Raw genomic sequence first — 12,949 nt, 5'->3', positions numbered from 1 at the left:
CCAGACAGGTAGAGTTAAACTTGTTAGTCAAACACAAATTCAGAACACATAACTAAGTCACAATTTTGATAACTTAGATACATACTTTCTCAGAAGTATTTAATATAGACTAACCAAATTGTCACTGATAAAAGGAAAATACGTGTACTAAGTCTTTGTTACTTATCAGGTGAAACTGGCTCATACAGTAACTAAATTCTCCAGCTCGCTCTGGTAGTTTGCAACAGCCGATCTCTCAAGATAGATGAAAGCTTCAGTTTAAGGTGGTATTTCAGCTGTAGTTTTGTTCTGATATTTCGTCTTCCCTTAGGCAGATAAAGAGGAAGTAGGGGACTTATCTGTGATAACTCTTTGTTGGTATCCATAGGAGGTTCTCATTTGGGCCACATAGTGCCTTCAGCTCTCATTTCATCCATGTGTTTTCAGCTGCATGGGAAGATCTTATTGAAGGCATTAAGATTATTTTATTTAGTTTTAATGAGCAATTCATTGACATATTCTCTGATTGAAAAGCTGATTTGGACCAATCAGGATACAATCTACTGTTTGTAGGAAGAGCTGAGTTGGTTCAATCAGAAAGTGAGTTGTGTTTCATGTGGCATCTTTTCACAGTCCAGTGAGAAAAGAGGCTGTCTCTTTTGTGGATTCATAATTGTAACTGCCCATTGGGTCCTTGCTACAAAATCCACAGGAGCATCCTTAAATCTTCATGTGAGAATGTCGTGAGTTGTCCCGTTTCTGCTTTCAGAACCTTAATTTCTTAGCCGTGACCCTAGTTCTACACCTTAGAGTGTCCACCCTTCATCATCTCCTTTACCAAACCACCCACTCCCAGTAAATCAAATTATTGCCCCAAGTATCCACCACTAATGATTTTGGGAGAGGGTAGCTTGGTGAGCCAATGCAGAAGGGTGGATTGAGGAGAGGTAGAGTTAGGGGTGTGGTGTCCAGGAGTTGTAGTAATGGCAAGGTGTGTGCCTGTGAGTGAAGGAGTAGAGGGTCTGTACTGTTGGCTGGCTTAACTTTCCATGTCTTTGTTTTTGTGAGTGTGTCTCTGCTACTTCAAAATGAAGTTTTTGTGTGTGTTGTTATTGAAATGTGTCACATGGTTTTTGATCCAATATACACACTAGAGCTAACCCAGTTGCTGAACAGAAAAATAGAGGGGGAGAAAAACATTCATTTTGGGTCAACTAGAAACAAAAAAATTTTGGCGAACCAAAAAGTCAAAAAAAATGTTTTGCATTGAACAAAATATTTCATTTGACCTAAAATGAAATGTTTAATTTTTATTTTGAGGGTTTTTTAAGCATTTTACTGTGTTTTTTTTTTAATAAAATTGAGGGGAATTCCAAAACAAAAGTCTAAATGTTTTGTTTTGGAAGTACAGTATTGAAACGTTTTGACGTTTCCAAAAGAATAATAATAATAATAATAAAATGCAACCAAAATAATTTGCTGAAATTGATCCAAATTTGCAAATTGTTTTGGTCAACTCAAATCTATATTTTTGATGGAAAAAATATTTGCCCAAAAATTTTTGTCCAGCTTTCATATATTGTTTAGCAGACCTTTATTTTAAAAAACGCAACACATCCTCATGGTTCAAGTCTTGTAGCAACAAAGCTCTCTCAAGTGACCAGTGTCCAGAAGGATGTAAATAATCTGAAGTCTCAGTATTGTTTCTCTGCCCTTAATCCATTTTTTTATAAAAGGTTAATTTCTTGTAAAAGAGTTTGATTTCTGTAATCTCAACAGTCTTAAATTTCTGTAATCTCAACAATATCGGGGGGGGTGGGATAGCTCAGTGGTTTGAACATTGGCCTGCTAAACCCAAGCTTGCGAGTTCAATCCTTGAGGGGGCCATTTAGGGATCTGGGGCAAAAATTGGGGGTTGGTCCTGCTTTCAGCAGGGGGTTAGACTAGATGACCTCCTGAGGTCCCTTCCAACCCTGATATTCTATGATTCTATGAAATTTGATAACTCTAAACCCTCATTCCATAGTTAAATGTAAACCAATTCAGAGCGGGGGGGAGGAGTTCATTTTAAACAAATTCACCAGGAGTTTGTAGTTAACAGGCTACTTTTGTTTCAACCTGGAAACTGCCTGTGTCTGCTGGATGTGGATTTCAGGTCTACAGTCTACAGATATTCATAATATTATTCATGAAACACAATGATGAATGTAACATAACCTAAGGGCAGGAAATAAAGAGCACATAGACAAACGGGGGACAGCTGCCTGGGAAGTCTTTCTGAGAGAGCCCTATGGGTAATGGCAAATGAAACCTGAGCTCCTTGCAGTGTAGTGCTGATAAAGGGAAATATATATAAAATGCTATTTCTGCCACTATCCTTGGATATATTAACAGAGGAGATGACAGTGCCACTGTGCATAGTTCTGCTTACCTTGAATACTGTCTCAGTTCCAGTCCCCCTGCTTCGGGAGACTGTTGAAAGACTAGAGAAAATACAAAGGATAACAAACATCTGAGTGAACTAAATTTGTACAGTGTAATGAAGAGGACATCCAGGGGTGATAGGATCACAGTCTATTAATACCTTGTAGATAGCAAGATAAATGAAGGAAGGGAATTGCTTAGTCTCAGATGGTAGAAGGATCAATGCCTGAGGCTAAGGAAGGAAACGTTTGAACTAGATATTAGGGGGAGAGGGGGAAGAACGCTTAAATCAGAGCAAGTGGGCAGTGTTATGAGCAACCCCTGGAAGAGGTTGAGGCACCAGGCCTGCAGAGATTAGAGAGCAAAGTTAGACTATGTCTGTGCTATGGAGACTGTAGTCACACAGCTACATCGACCTAACCTCGCAGCGTAGAGGCAGTCTACAGCAACTGAAGGGGTTTTTCCATTACTGTATGAACACCGCCTCCTCAAGAAAAGGTAGCTGGTCAACAGAAACATTCTTTCATTGACTTATCTGTGTCTACACTGGTGTTAGGGTGCCACAGTTATGGCACTCAGGTGTGGATTTTTCACACACCGCAGCTATGTTGATGCTAAATTTTAAGCATAGGCCAGGCCTTAGATAAATGTGAGAGGGGGTGAGGTGAGAAGTCCTGCAAAATGCAAGTGTCAAACAACACTGCATGGGCCAATCTGCTCTGATTGTGATATGATGTGGAATGTGCTGATGGCTTGATTAACTTCTAATTGCATCCCATCTAGCAATAGGCTGTTCATAGCAAACCAGAAGAGGTTTCGCTCTGAGTGGGATGAAGGGACATGGGGGTGATAGGAAAGGAGGATGGAAGAAGGGATAGAAATTTGTGAATAAAGCTGGGTGCAATAATTTATTTGCCAAAAAATGAAGTTTCAGTTGACGAGAAACTATTTGTGAATTTGAAGTGAACTTGCTGAATAGTTTCAACTGAACTGAAAGCATAGAAGTGTTTCGGGGAATACCTAAATGAAACATTTTGTTTTGACCCAACTTGAAATGTTTCATTCTGGTTTTGGGCATTGTGAGAAAAGCAAAGGAGGTCTAGATTCCCACATGGGGCGAGGGGAAGGAGGTCTCCCTTATAACCATTAGCCTGGTGATTGGACCAGTGATCCAGGATGGGGAGACCTTAATTCAATTCTATCCTCTGCCTGATGAGAAGGGATTGGAATATGAGTTTTCTACCTCTTGGGTGAGTTCCCTAGCCACTGGACTCTGGGATATTCTTCCCCAGTCTGTCCAGTTGAAGCTATTCCACTTTTTATAAATAGTCATTTGGCACATGGCTTTGAACTTGGGTCTCCCACATCCTAGGTGAATGCCCTAACTACCAGGTTAGAGTCATTCTCATTCTCTTTCTCTGGCCAAATGACTGTTCAATTCACCACAAACTTCATTTTCGGTTCAACGCAAAACAAACCTTTTTTTTGATTTTTCACAATTGCCAGTGAACCAAAAAATTCCTTATTTACCCAGCTCCCATCATGAAGCCAGAAGTCCTCCACATATTCACATAACAGAGGCAGCAAGGCATTCATCCTCCACACTGCTGTGCCAGCATGCCTCAATCCTTACACAGAATTGAGTTGAGTAAGGAGTGTTCAGTCTCCATCCCCATTCGTGTATTGATTTTTCTGATGAAAGTGCCAACAAGGGGGCCAGGTCACAGTGACAGTATTTTTGTGATGACAGAGAAACTGGACTGAGACAACATTTCCTGCTTTGCTGGGATGCGTCCCATAGGTATGGAGGTTCTCGTCTTGAGTAGCATTTCTCAGAAAGACCCTAGATAGGAAAGAAGGAAGATTTCTTGCCCTTTGTTTGAGACCATCTTTATACCTAAATAAAACAGCTGTTCATGTATGTTCAAACCCGATGCAGCAATGTGAGCGTGCTGGCCAACTGCCTAAAAAATTCAAGTTATGGCTCCTTCCACAACAATCTCACAGATTGTTCTACCGGTGGGGGAACCATTCCCAGAAACTCAGTAAGGAATGTTGCAGGCTGGTCTTACAGAAATGCACTGGAATGGAATGTTTCCTTTTAGTCTTGCCTTCACAGTCTCACTCTCCTGTATATCTCCACTTTCCCTGTCAGACCTGGCTTGTCACTGTAAGGATTGCGCTGGGTATTTGTCTCTTGGGATCTGAAATACATCTCTCTCTCCCTCTCTCTCTCTCTCTCTCTCGGTGTTTCACTTTTCTTCTCAAAGTTTTTAAAAGTCCTTTTTGGATAATTAGATGATTCTAGGACAGCAAAACTGGCACAAGTAATAGATACATAGATTTTAAAGGGACCATTATGATCATGTAGCCTAATTTCCTGCATAAAGTGGGCTTTAGAATGTCACCAGACATTTAACCCAGCAATTAGTGATTGAATGATAAACTAAACCACATTTCTTATCCTGCCTGGAGAAAATTAATTCCACAATCAGATGATTTGAGTAAATATTTAATAAAATATATTTATGACTGTTTTCGGTACAGCAGGGGATGTCTCAATCTGAGGGTCCTCTGATTAACATAATGCCCTTTCAGTTTACAAATGACTGTATGCACCTCAAACATGCCATGCCTCTGCCTGGGGTCAGGAAGAGCTGAATCAATTGCACCCCAAACCTTCCTTCCCCACTGGGTGGGGTGGGTTAACTTGATAGACCCCAAGCTTCTCTCTGGATCTTCAGTGGTGGTAGAAAAGCACATTCATTGTTTAAATAATCATTTAACATTGAGTAAAGCAGAGAAGGGAAGATTCAGAGATAATTACAGACATTCTTAAAATTACAAATCAAAGTTCATGGAATAAAATAGCCATGTGGTGATAGCACTGAATAGGAAGTGAAACATGGCTTCTCAGTTTCAGGAAGAGTCTCAGAAATTTTTCCATTTGCCTAGATCTGGGTGTCCACAGTTTGTGGGAAGCAGGGCTGTGTTGGCAACTTGTCAGGAGGGCAAGGCCATACCCAGGTTGTACAGTTAGGCCACATTTAGGCATGTTTTTGCATTCTTAAATTCACATAACTGCAATACCTGTTTGTGGGTGTAGACGATTTTTGTACTTGAGAGCTCGAGAGTTAAAAAAATAAAATATCTGTTTTAATATCATTTTAATGAGTAGTTTTGTACCATGACTAAATTTGTCTTTTTAATAAAGTGAGATAAAATGCGCTTCTGTTCCAAAGTCAGTGTTTCCTTCGTTACTGTAATCCCTAATTTTTTGTCTACACCCGTGTGCCTGTGCTTCTTGTGACAGGCATGGCAATTTCCTTCAGTATCCTGGCCATATCTTACTAAATTCAGTTTAAGTATCTTAGGAGCACACTGTATTAAAAATGCAAATATTTGTGTGTTATTATGGGATTCTATGTGATGTCTGAAACTACGGGAAGTGTTGTGAGCTTCAAAGGGCTATTTGAAACCAAGAATGAGATTTTGAAGTTAAGTAGGTTTCCCAGGAAATTTCTAGGAGGAGGGGTATATAAATACACTGACTCCGGTTTTGCAAAAACTCAGCCTTTTGAAGCTTTATCCCAGGGAGAGGCGCATTATCTTTTGTCTGCTGATCACTTGTTACATGAGGACAGATCAAAAAACACCCAAACTGTATAAGGAAGGAACTGCAGATTCATGTGAGCTAACAGCTGTGATGAATTTGTAACCCCCAGAAAAACTCCTTGGTGAGTTTGAAGGACTGTTCCCCAGCTAGAGCCTTTGCTGGAGTCAGGAGGTGATGATCTCTGGTAAGCTTATTAGCATGTGTGTAGTAATTTTTATTGTTTTTTAATGTTTTCACTGTAATGCTTTTACTTTAAGAATAAATGTGCTTGCCTAGAAAGAGCTGGGTGGTAGCATAACTGTGGCAATGGCACTGTTTACCATCTCCGAGAAGAAAAGTAAAGCTGTCTTGTTTAGGCAGTCTGACTTTGCTGGAGATTTCACAGTGTAGGCAGGAAGCTGTGCAGCCTGGAAATATCCCGGTTGGGAGGGAGATTGATACATGTCTCCTCAAGAGAGGCAGTGGCTGGGAAGCCAGAAGCCTGAGTTTTCCCCCCTTCCTAGACCATAGAGGGGGAATACAGGTGCAGTTGCCCTGAACTGTGACACTGCTGTGTTTTAATACAAATTGTCTGAGTGCACGCAGTGCTAGATATGTGGAGCTGATCAGCTTTGCCTTAACCCTACAGTTATGAGCTTTATTTGGTCCTTGAATGGCACTTCAGAAGTCCCTGGGAGTTGACTTGGAGACAATGTTTCCACCAAAACAGTCTGCAATGACAGGCTAAGTATTGAGAGATCGGACTATATTCCATCTCTCTCTTATTCAGGTTCTGATACTGTGTCTATCAGAGACATAAAAACAGCAGATAGTTTATGGAGGAAGGTGATTTTAAAAAATGGAAAAACTTTCTACTGCTTTGGAAGGGGCAATAATCCAGAAAGGAGCATAATATTTTTCATGGCAGTTTGTTGCAGCACTGATTTGCTCTGGACAGCATGCAACTTCATCTGTTATCAGCTGGCTGAAGATACCTGAAAGAGAGATTGACTCAGTGGAATTGTACTAGGGTGGACTTGACCCAGGGACAAGCTTTGACATGAACTATAATCTCATCAGAAATTACCCTACAAATGAACCCTATAGAAAATTCAGTTTAACATAAGTTTTCTTAAAAACAACTTCTTTGCAACTCTGTGCCAAGTGCCAAGAGCCACTTTCGCCACTGCCAAACTGAAATGAAAACTGCAGGACACACAAACCCTAAACTGTGGGTAATCTTCCCCTTTCTATCTCTCACACACTTCCTTTTCACACTCAGTTTAATGGTGAGTTGTGTTTGCCCAGCCCCAACAGTCTCCATTTACTGGAGGAAGGCTGGGGAAGTTGTTGTCAGGATGTCTTCTGTCAAGACTCAGAGCCTCATCCTAGGACCCTAGTCGAAGGAAGGGAAATATACACCCCTTCAGATTCTTAAGGGACCTTTCCAGGTCAGGGGAGCGACGCCACTGGGGCACTGCATGGTCTGAGCAAAGACATGCCACAAGGCATTCACTTCCACCTCCAACACATAATGAAAATATGTACCCCAATCTCATCCAGCTCGCTCTGTCATGAAAAACCTTCCTGATGAGCTGAGCAGCATTAAAGCAGAGTAACTTTCCAAATGAATGGACCATGTGCCAGTCAGATCTGTTGACACGAGAATATGTAGTCATCGTCAAGGTTTTGTGCGACGGTGTATGTTGGAGAAGGATGGGGTATGAGTTGCTTTTCCATATGTATCAGTGATGTAAGTTGGTACCTTTTGTGGAGTGTAACTGACAGCCTTGTTTCCAACCCATTGCCTAAAGAAATGCTATAGTAAATGTATAGTAAACAATAATAAAGAACAGAATTGTCAGACACATAGATGAACATAATGTTGGGGGAAGTGTTAACATGGTTTTTTTAAAGAGAAATCATGCCTCACCGATCTACTAGAAATCTTTGAGGGGATCAACAAGCATGTGGATAAGGGGGATCCAGTGGATATATATCATGTACCTAGATTTTCAGAAAGCCTTTGACAAGGTCTCGCACCAAAGGCTCTTAAGCACTCGGATCGGTAACTGGTTAAAAGATAGGAAACGAAGGGTAGGAATAAATGGCCAGTTTTCAGAATGGAGACAGGTAAATACAGGGGTCTGTACTGGGTCTGTACTGGGACCACCTATTCAACATATTCATAAATGATCTGGAAAACAGGACAAACAGTGGGGTGGCAAAATTTGCAGATGATACAAAACTACTCAAGATAGTTAAGTCCAAAGCTCGTTGTGAAGAGTTACAAAGGGATCTCACAAAACTGGGTGACTGGGCAACAAAATAGCAGATAAAATTCAATGTTGATAAATGCAAAATTATACACATTGGAAAACATAATCCCCAACTATACATATAAAATGATGGGGTCTAAATTAGCTGTTACCACTCAAGAAACAGATCTTGGAGTCATTGTGGATAGTTCTCTGAAAGCATCCACTTAATGTGCAGCAGCAGGCTAAAAAGCTAACAGATATTGGGAATCATTAAGAAATGGATAGATAATAAGAGAAAATATCATACTGCCTATATATAAATCCATGGTATGCCCACACCTTAAATATTGTATACCGATGTATTCTATCTCAAAAAAAGATATATTGGAATTGGAAAAGGTCCAGAAAAGGGCAACAAAAATACTTAGGAATGTGGAACAGCTTCCATATGAGGAGGAGAGATTAATAAGACTGGGACTTTTCAGTTTGGAAAAGAGACAACTACTGGGCAGGGCCGGCTCCAGCTTTTTTGCCACCCCAAGCAGCGAAAAAAAGAAAAAGGAAAAAAAAAACCCAATTGAGCTGCTGCCGAAGTGCCGCCGAAGTGGAAGGGAGGGAATGAAGGGCCCGCCGCCTAAGACCCAGACGTGCTGACCCAATAACTGCCGGAGTGCCACCCCTTTCTATTGGCAACCCCAGGCACCTGCTTCCTTCACTGGTGCCTGGAACCAGCCCTGCTACTGGGGGATATGATAGAGGTCTAAAAATCATGATGGGTGTGGAGAAAGTAAATAAGGAAGTGCTGTTTACTCATAACACATAACTAGGGGTCACCCAATGAAATTAATAGGCAGCAGGTTTAAAACAAACAAAAGAAAGTATTTCTTCACACAACGCACAGTCAACCTTTGGAACACTTTGCCAGAGAATGTTGTGAAGGCCAAGACTATAATGGGGTTCAAAAAAACACTAGATAAATTCATGGAGGATAGGTCCATCAATGGCTATTAGCCAGGATGGGCTGGGACGGTGTCTGTAGTCTCTGCCAGAAGTTGGGAATGGCTGGCAGGGGATGGATCACTTGATGATTACCTATTCTGTTCATTCCCTCTGGGGCACGTGGCATTGGCCACTGTTGGATGACAAGATACTGGACTAGATGGACCTTTGGTCTGATCTAGTATGGCCGTTCTTATGTTGTTATGCTGAAGATCTTTCCCTTGGCTTGTTAATACCATACCATGCCTTCAAGGACTGGTTTTCAAGGTGGGTTTTGATGCAGCTTTAACTGTTTGGTAATTTAACAAGGAATTGGCTTCCTGCCAGCTCGATCTCTGTGCAAAGGAGTGCTAAAGGTGGTACCTAATCCCAGAGCACTCTGAGATGATAGAGGGAGGACTGTTTGCTTCACTGTGGCTATTACATTAGCAATCTCACTGAGCTAGTGGAAACTGGCATGGTAGTAAGTCCTGCTCAAAGCAAGCCAAATCCAAACAGTGCGAATGACACTTCTGCACTATTGGAAGCTCTTCTGTGTGCTAATGCAAGATGCGCAACAGGGCTGCAAGCGCTACTCCGTGGTGGCTAGCATGGAACATTTCTCTAGAGCAGATGAGGCCTGAGTCAGCTCCTGGAAGAAGCTGCCTCCTTCCTGCCACCAACATCACAGTAAGAAGAAACTTTTCATTCTCCTCTTTCTGCAGCCACAACCAACCCCCTCTCCTTCTTATATCAGGAGACAACACATGGAGACCAGGAGCTAGTGAGAGAAGTAAGCTACTGGTCATGGAAGGAGCAGGGAGAGGCATCTCACACAGCTGCATGTCAGGTGAAGGAAGGAGGTGGCTCCTGGGAACACTGAGCTAACTAAAGCTCTCCACTATAGGTAGGTTTACATCCCTGTAACATGGCAATTGGTTATTTGCAGTGTGGTGTTTTGCCAAATATGCAAACTGTTCGAGAGTCAGGGCGCATGTGCCAGGGCTTGGGGCTTCAGCCCTGCCGTGAGGTGGTGGGGCTCAGGGCTTCTGTCCTGTGGAGTCGGGGGGCTTCAGCCCTACGGGGCATGCCTGCCAGGGCTTCAGCCCCACTCCTGCTGAAACCCCAAGACCCCGGCAGGCACCTTCTGCAGGGCTGAAGCCCCAAGACCTCTGTCCCTGCTGGCATAGGTGCTGGAAGTAGGAGTTGGGGGGGTGCTACTGCACCCCGTGGCTTGAAGTGGTTTCCATTATATCTAGGGTTTACAGTTTGGTTTAATGACTCTCACCACCCCCACTACACACATTGTTCCAGCACCCTTGCCTGCTGGGCAGAAGCCCCTAGCCTCACCATGCCACTGCTGGGCAGAAGCCCTGAGCTCCCCAAACAGTCTGGTAGGCTGAGAATGGGGAGGGCGTGGAGGGCTTTAAGAGCCTCACTTTAACTGTAAAGAGCCGCATGCAGCTCATGAGTCACCGTTTGGCCACCCCGACCTATACCACAGAATCATAGAATATCAGGGTTGGAAGGGACCTCAGGAGGTCATCTAGTCCAACCCCCTGCTCAAAGCAGGACCAATCCCCAATTTTTGCCCCAGATCCCTAAATGGCCCCTTAAGGATTTAACTCACAACCCTGGGTTTAGCAGGCCAATGCTCAAACCACTGAGCTATCCCTCCCCACAACATGCTGGATTCCCTAACTGGACAAAAGTATCCCTGGGGGCAGGGTAGAGGAATCACTGATCCCTGCAAAAGATGCAACAGATGTGGAGAAGGTGAGGGGGACTCTCTTGCACCAGCAAGATACCTGAAGTTGAATCCTGCCCCATTCCCTGGACTGGCTACCCAGAAAAGTAAAGAACACTGACACTGATCAAACCAAGCCTGAGGTGAAACCAGGAGAGGGAGTGAAGAACAAACCCCATGACCTGTGGAAGTGCAGATCACATCTTATTGATGAGGATACCGGTAAATGTCAGCCTAAGTACAAGCTAAGACCAATCATGTGCGTTATAAACTTTGAAGAGAAGAAGGTGTGAAAGCCCTTCTATAGAGCAATTCAACCTCTCCAGTGTCCAGTACAGTGTGTGTGTGTATGTGTGTCTCTCTGTGTTGTTAACTGTTCCCCAAAGTAGATGCTAAACCTACTAAGTCTGTTACTGAAAGAGTAAAGGATCCCTGGGTTAAATCAATGTCTTTCTAAAGCTGCTATAAGTCTGAAGTTTTAGAAACCATTTTGTATTTATGCCAGACTCTCAGAAAGTTACAGAAATTGTGTAACATGGGAAGGAAAATATATTAGACAAATCAAGCTAAATATAATCTTTGTGATCAATAAAGCTTAATAAGAGAAAGGTAGCCAAAAGGGAAACTACCAAGACATTTATTTTAAGAGGTGTACTTCCTTAAAATCAAAGCAAAGTAACAGCCTCTGCTTTTAGCAGACTTTGAGTTAAATTAATCCAGTTAAAGGAAAAGGGATTCTCCCATCAATCTTTCTGTAAAGACTTAAACAGCATTGTTCTTAACTTGCTCAGTGTGATTTAAAGTTCTATCCACTGAACAAAGCAAACTGAAATCGAAAGACTATTTTTCTCTAATCTCTTCTAGTCATAGTAATTTTGTGAGTTCCTTGTAAAAATAGTAGGCCAAGTATTTTCAGATAGAAATATTATTTGTTCTAGTTGTTAATTTAAGGGCTGGAGTATAAATAGTGTAAGACTTTTATGGAGAACTTTATGGAGAAAAAAAATTAAATGAAGCATTTTGATGTCAGAATGGGACATTATCAGAATGGACTGTTTTGATTTCAAAATGCCTTTTTGTTTTGAAATTTTAAAAAATGGAATGAAATATTTCAATTTTGTCAAAATAAAATTTCCAATTGACCCAAAATAAAATTTTCAAAAAAAATTAATTTCTTGTTTTCAGTCTGATTTAGAATTAAAACAAATGTCAAAATTTGGAATTTTCTGTGTGACCGAAATTCCAAGTTTTGACCCAAATCTCAACAACCTCCACATTCTGTGTGGCATATTATGTCAGGTGTGAATGTGCAGGAGGGGAGGAAGAGAAAATGCTGCCATGGAATTGGAATTGTCATGTCTTGTCATACAGTAGATTGTAGGCTTTTTGGGAGACATGCTCCGTCCCTGTCCTATGGGTTTGTACAGAACCTAATACAATGGGAGTCCTGATCTGGACTGAGGTCATGGAGGGGTGTGACAGTGCCTAGTGATTTTTTTGGGTGCCTCAGTTTATGGGTGGCCAACCTGATACCTTTTAAAAGGTCTTAATTTTCAGAGGGTGGGTGCTCACCTTTCCCACATGTTAAGTTGTTCATGTTGGGTGCCCCAAAACTGAGACTCCTGAAGTCCCTAGGCACTCTTTAAAATCTTGGCCACAGTCTTAAGGAGTTACATATGGGTAAAGGACAGAGATGAGATCACGTGAGGATAAATGTAGGAAAGGTCCATGATCCTGATTCGACCGGGGACACTCATGGACGCCATCAAATTCCAAAGCATGGTAAAGGACAGCAGCACTCTGCCCACAGGACATGGAGTTGAAGATCTAGTGAATCATCATAATTGTACATTAGTCTCTGCCATCAACTGCTGGGCCCAAATGGCCCCTTCATCCCCATCGCACATGCAGATCTCCTTGGTTTTCTGACAACCTGAAGTACGTGAAGAGAGGGGTAGATACTTG

This window comes from Chelonia mydas, chromosome 7 (assembly GCF_015237465.2).
Source record: "Chelonia mydas isolate rCheMyd1 chromosome 7, rCheMyd1.pri.v2, whole genome shotgun sequence".
Classification (NCBI taxonomy): domain Eukaryota; kingdom Metazoa; phylum Chordata; order Testudines; family Cheloniidae; genus Chelonia; species Chelonia mydas.
The sequence above is the reverse complement of the archived record's forward strand: the minus strand, read 5'-3'. Positions refer to the sequence as shown.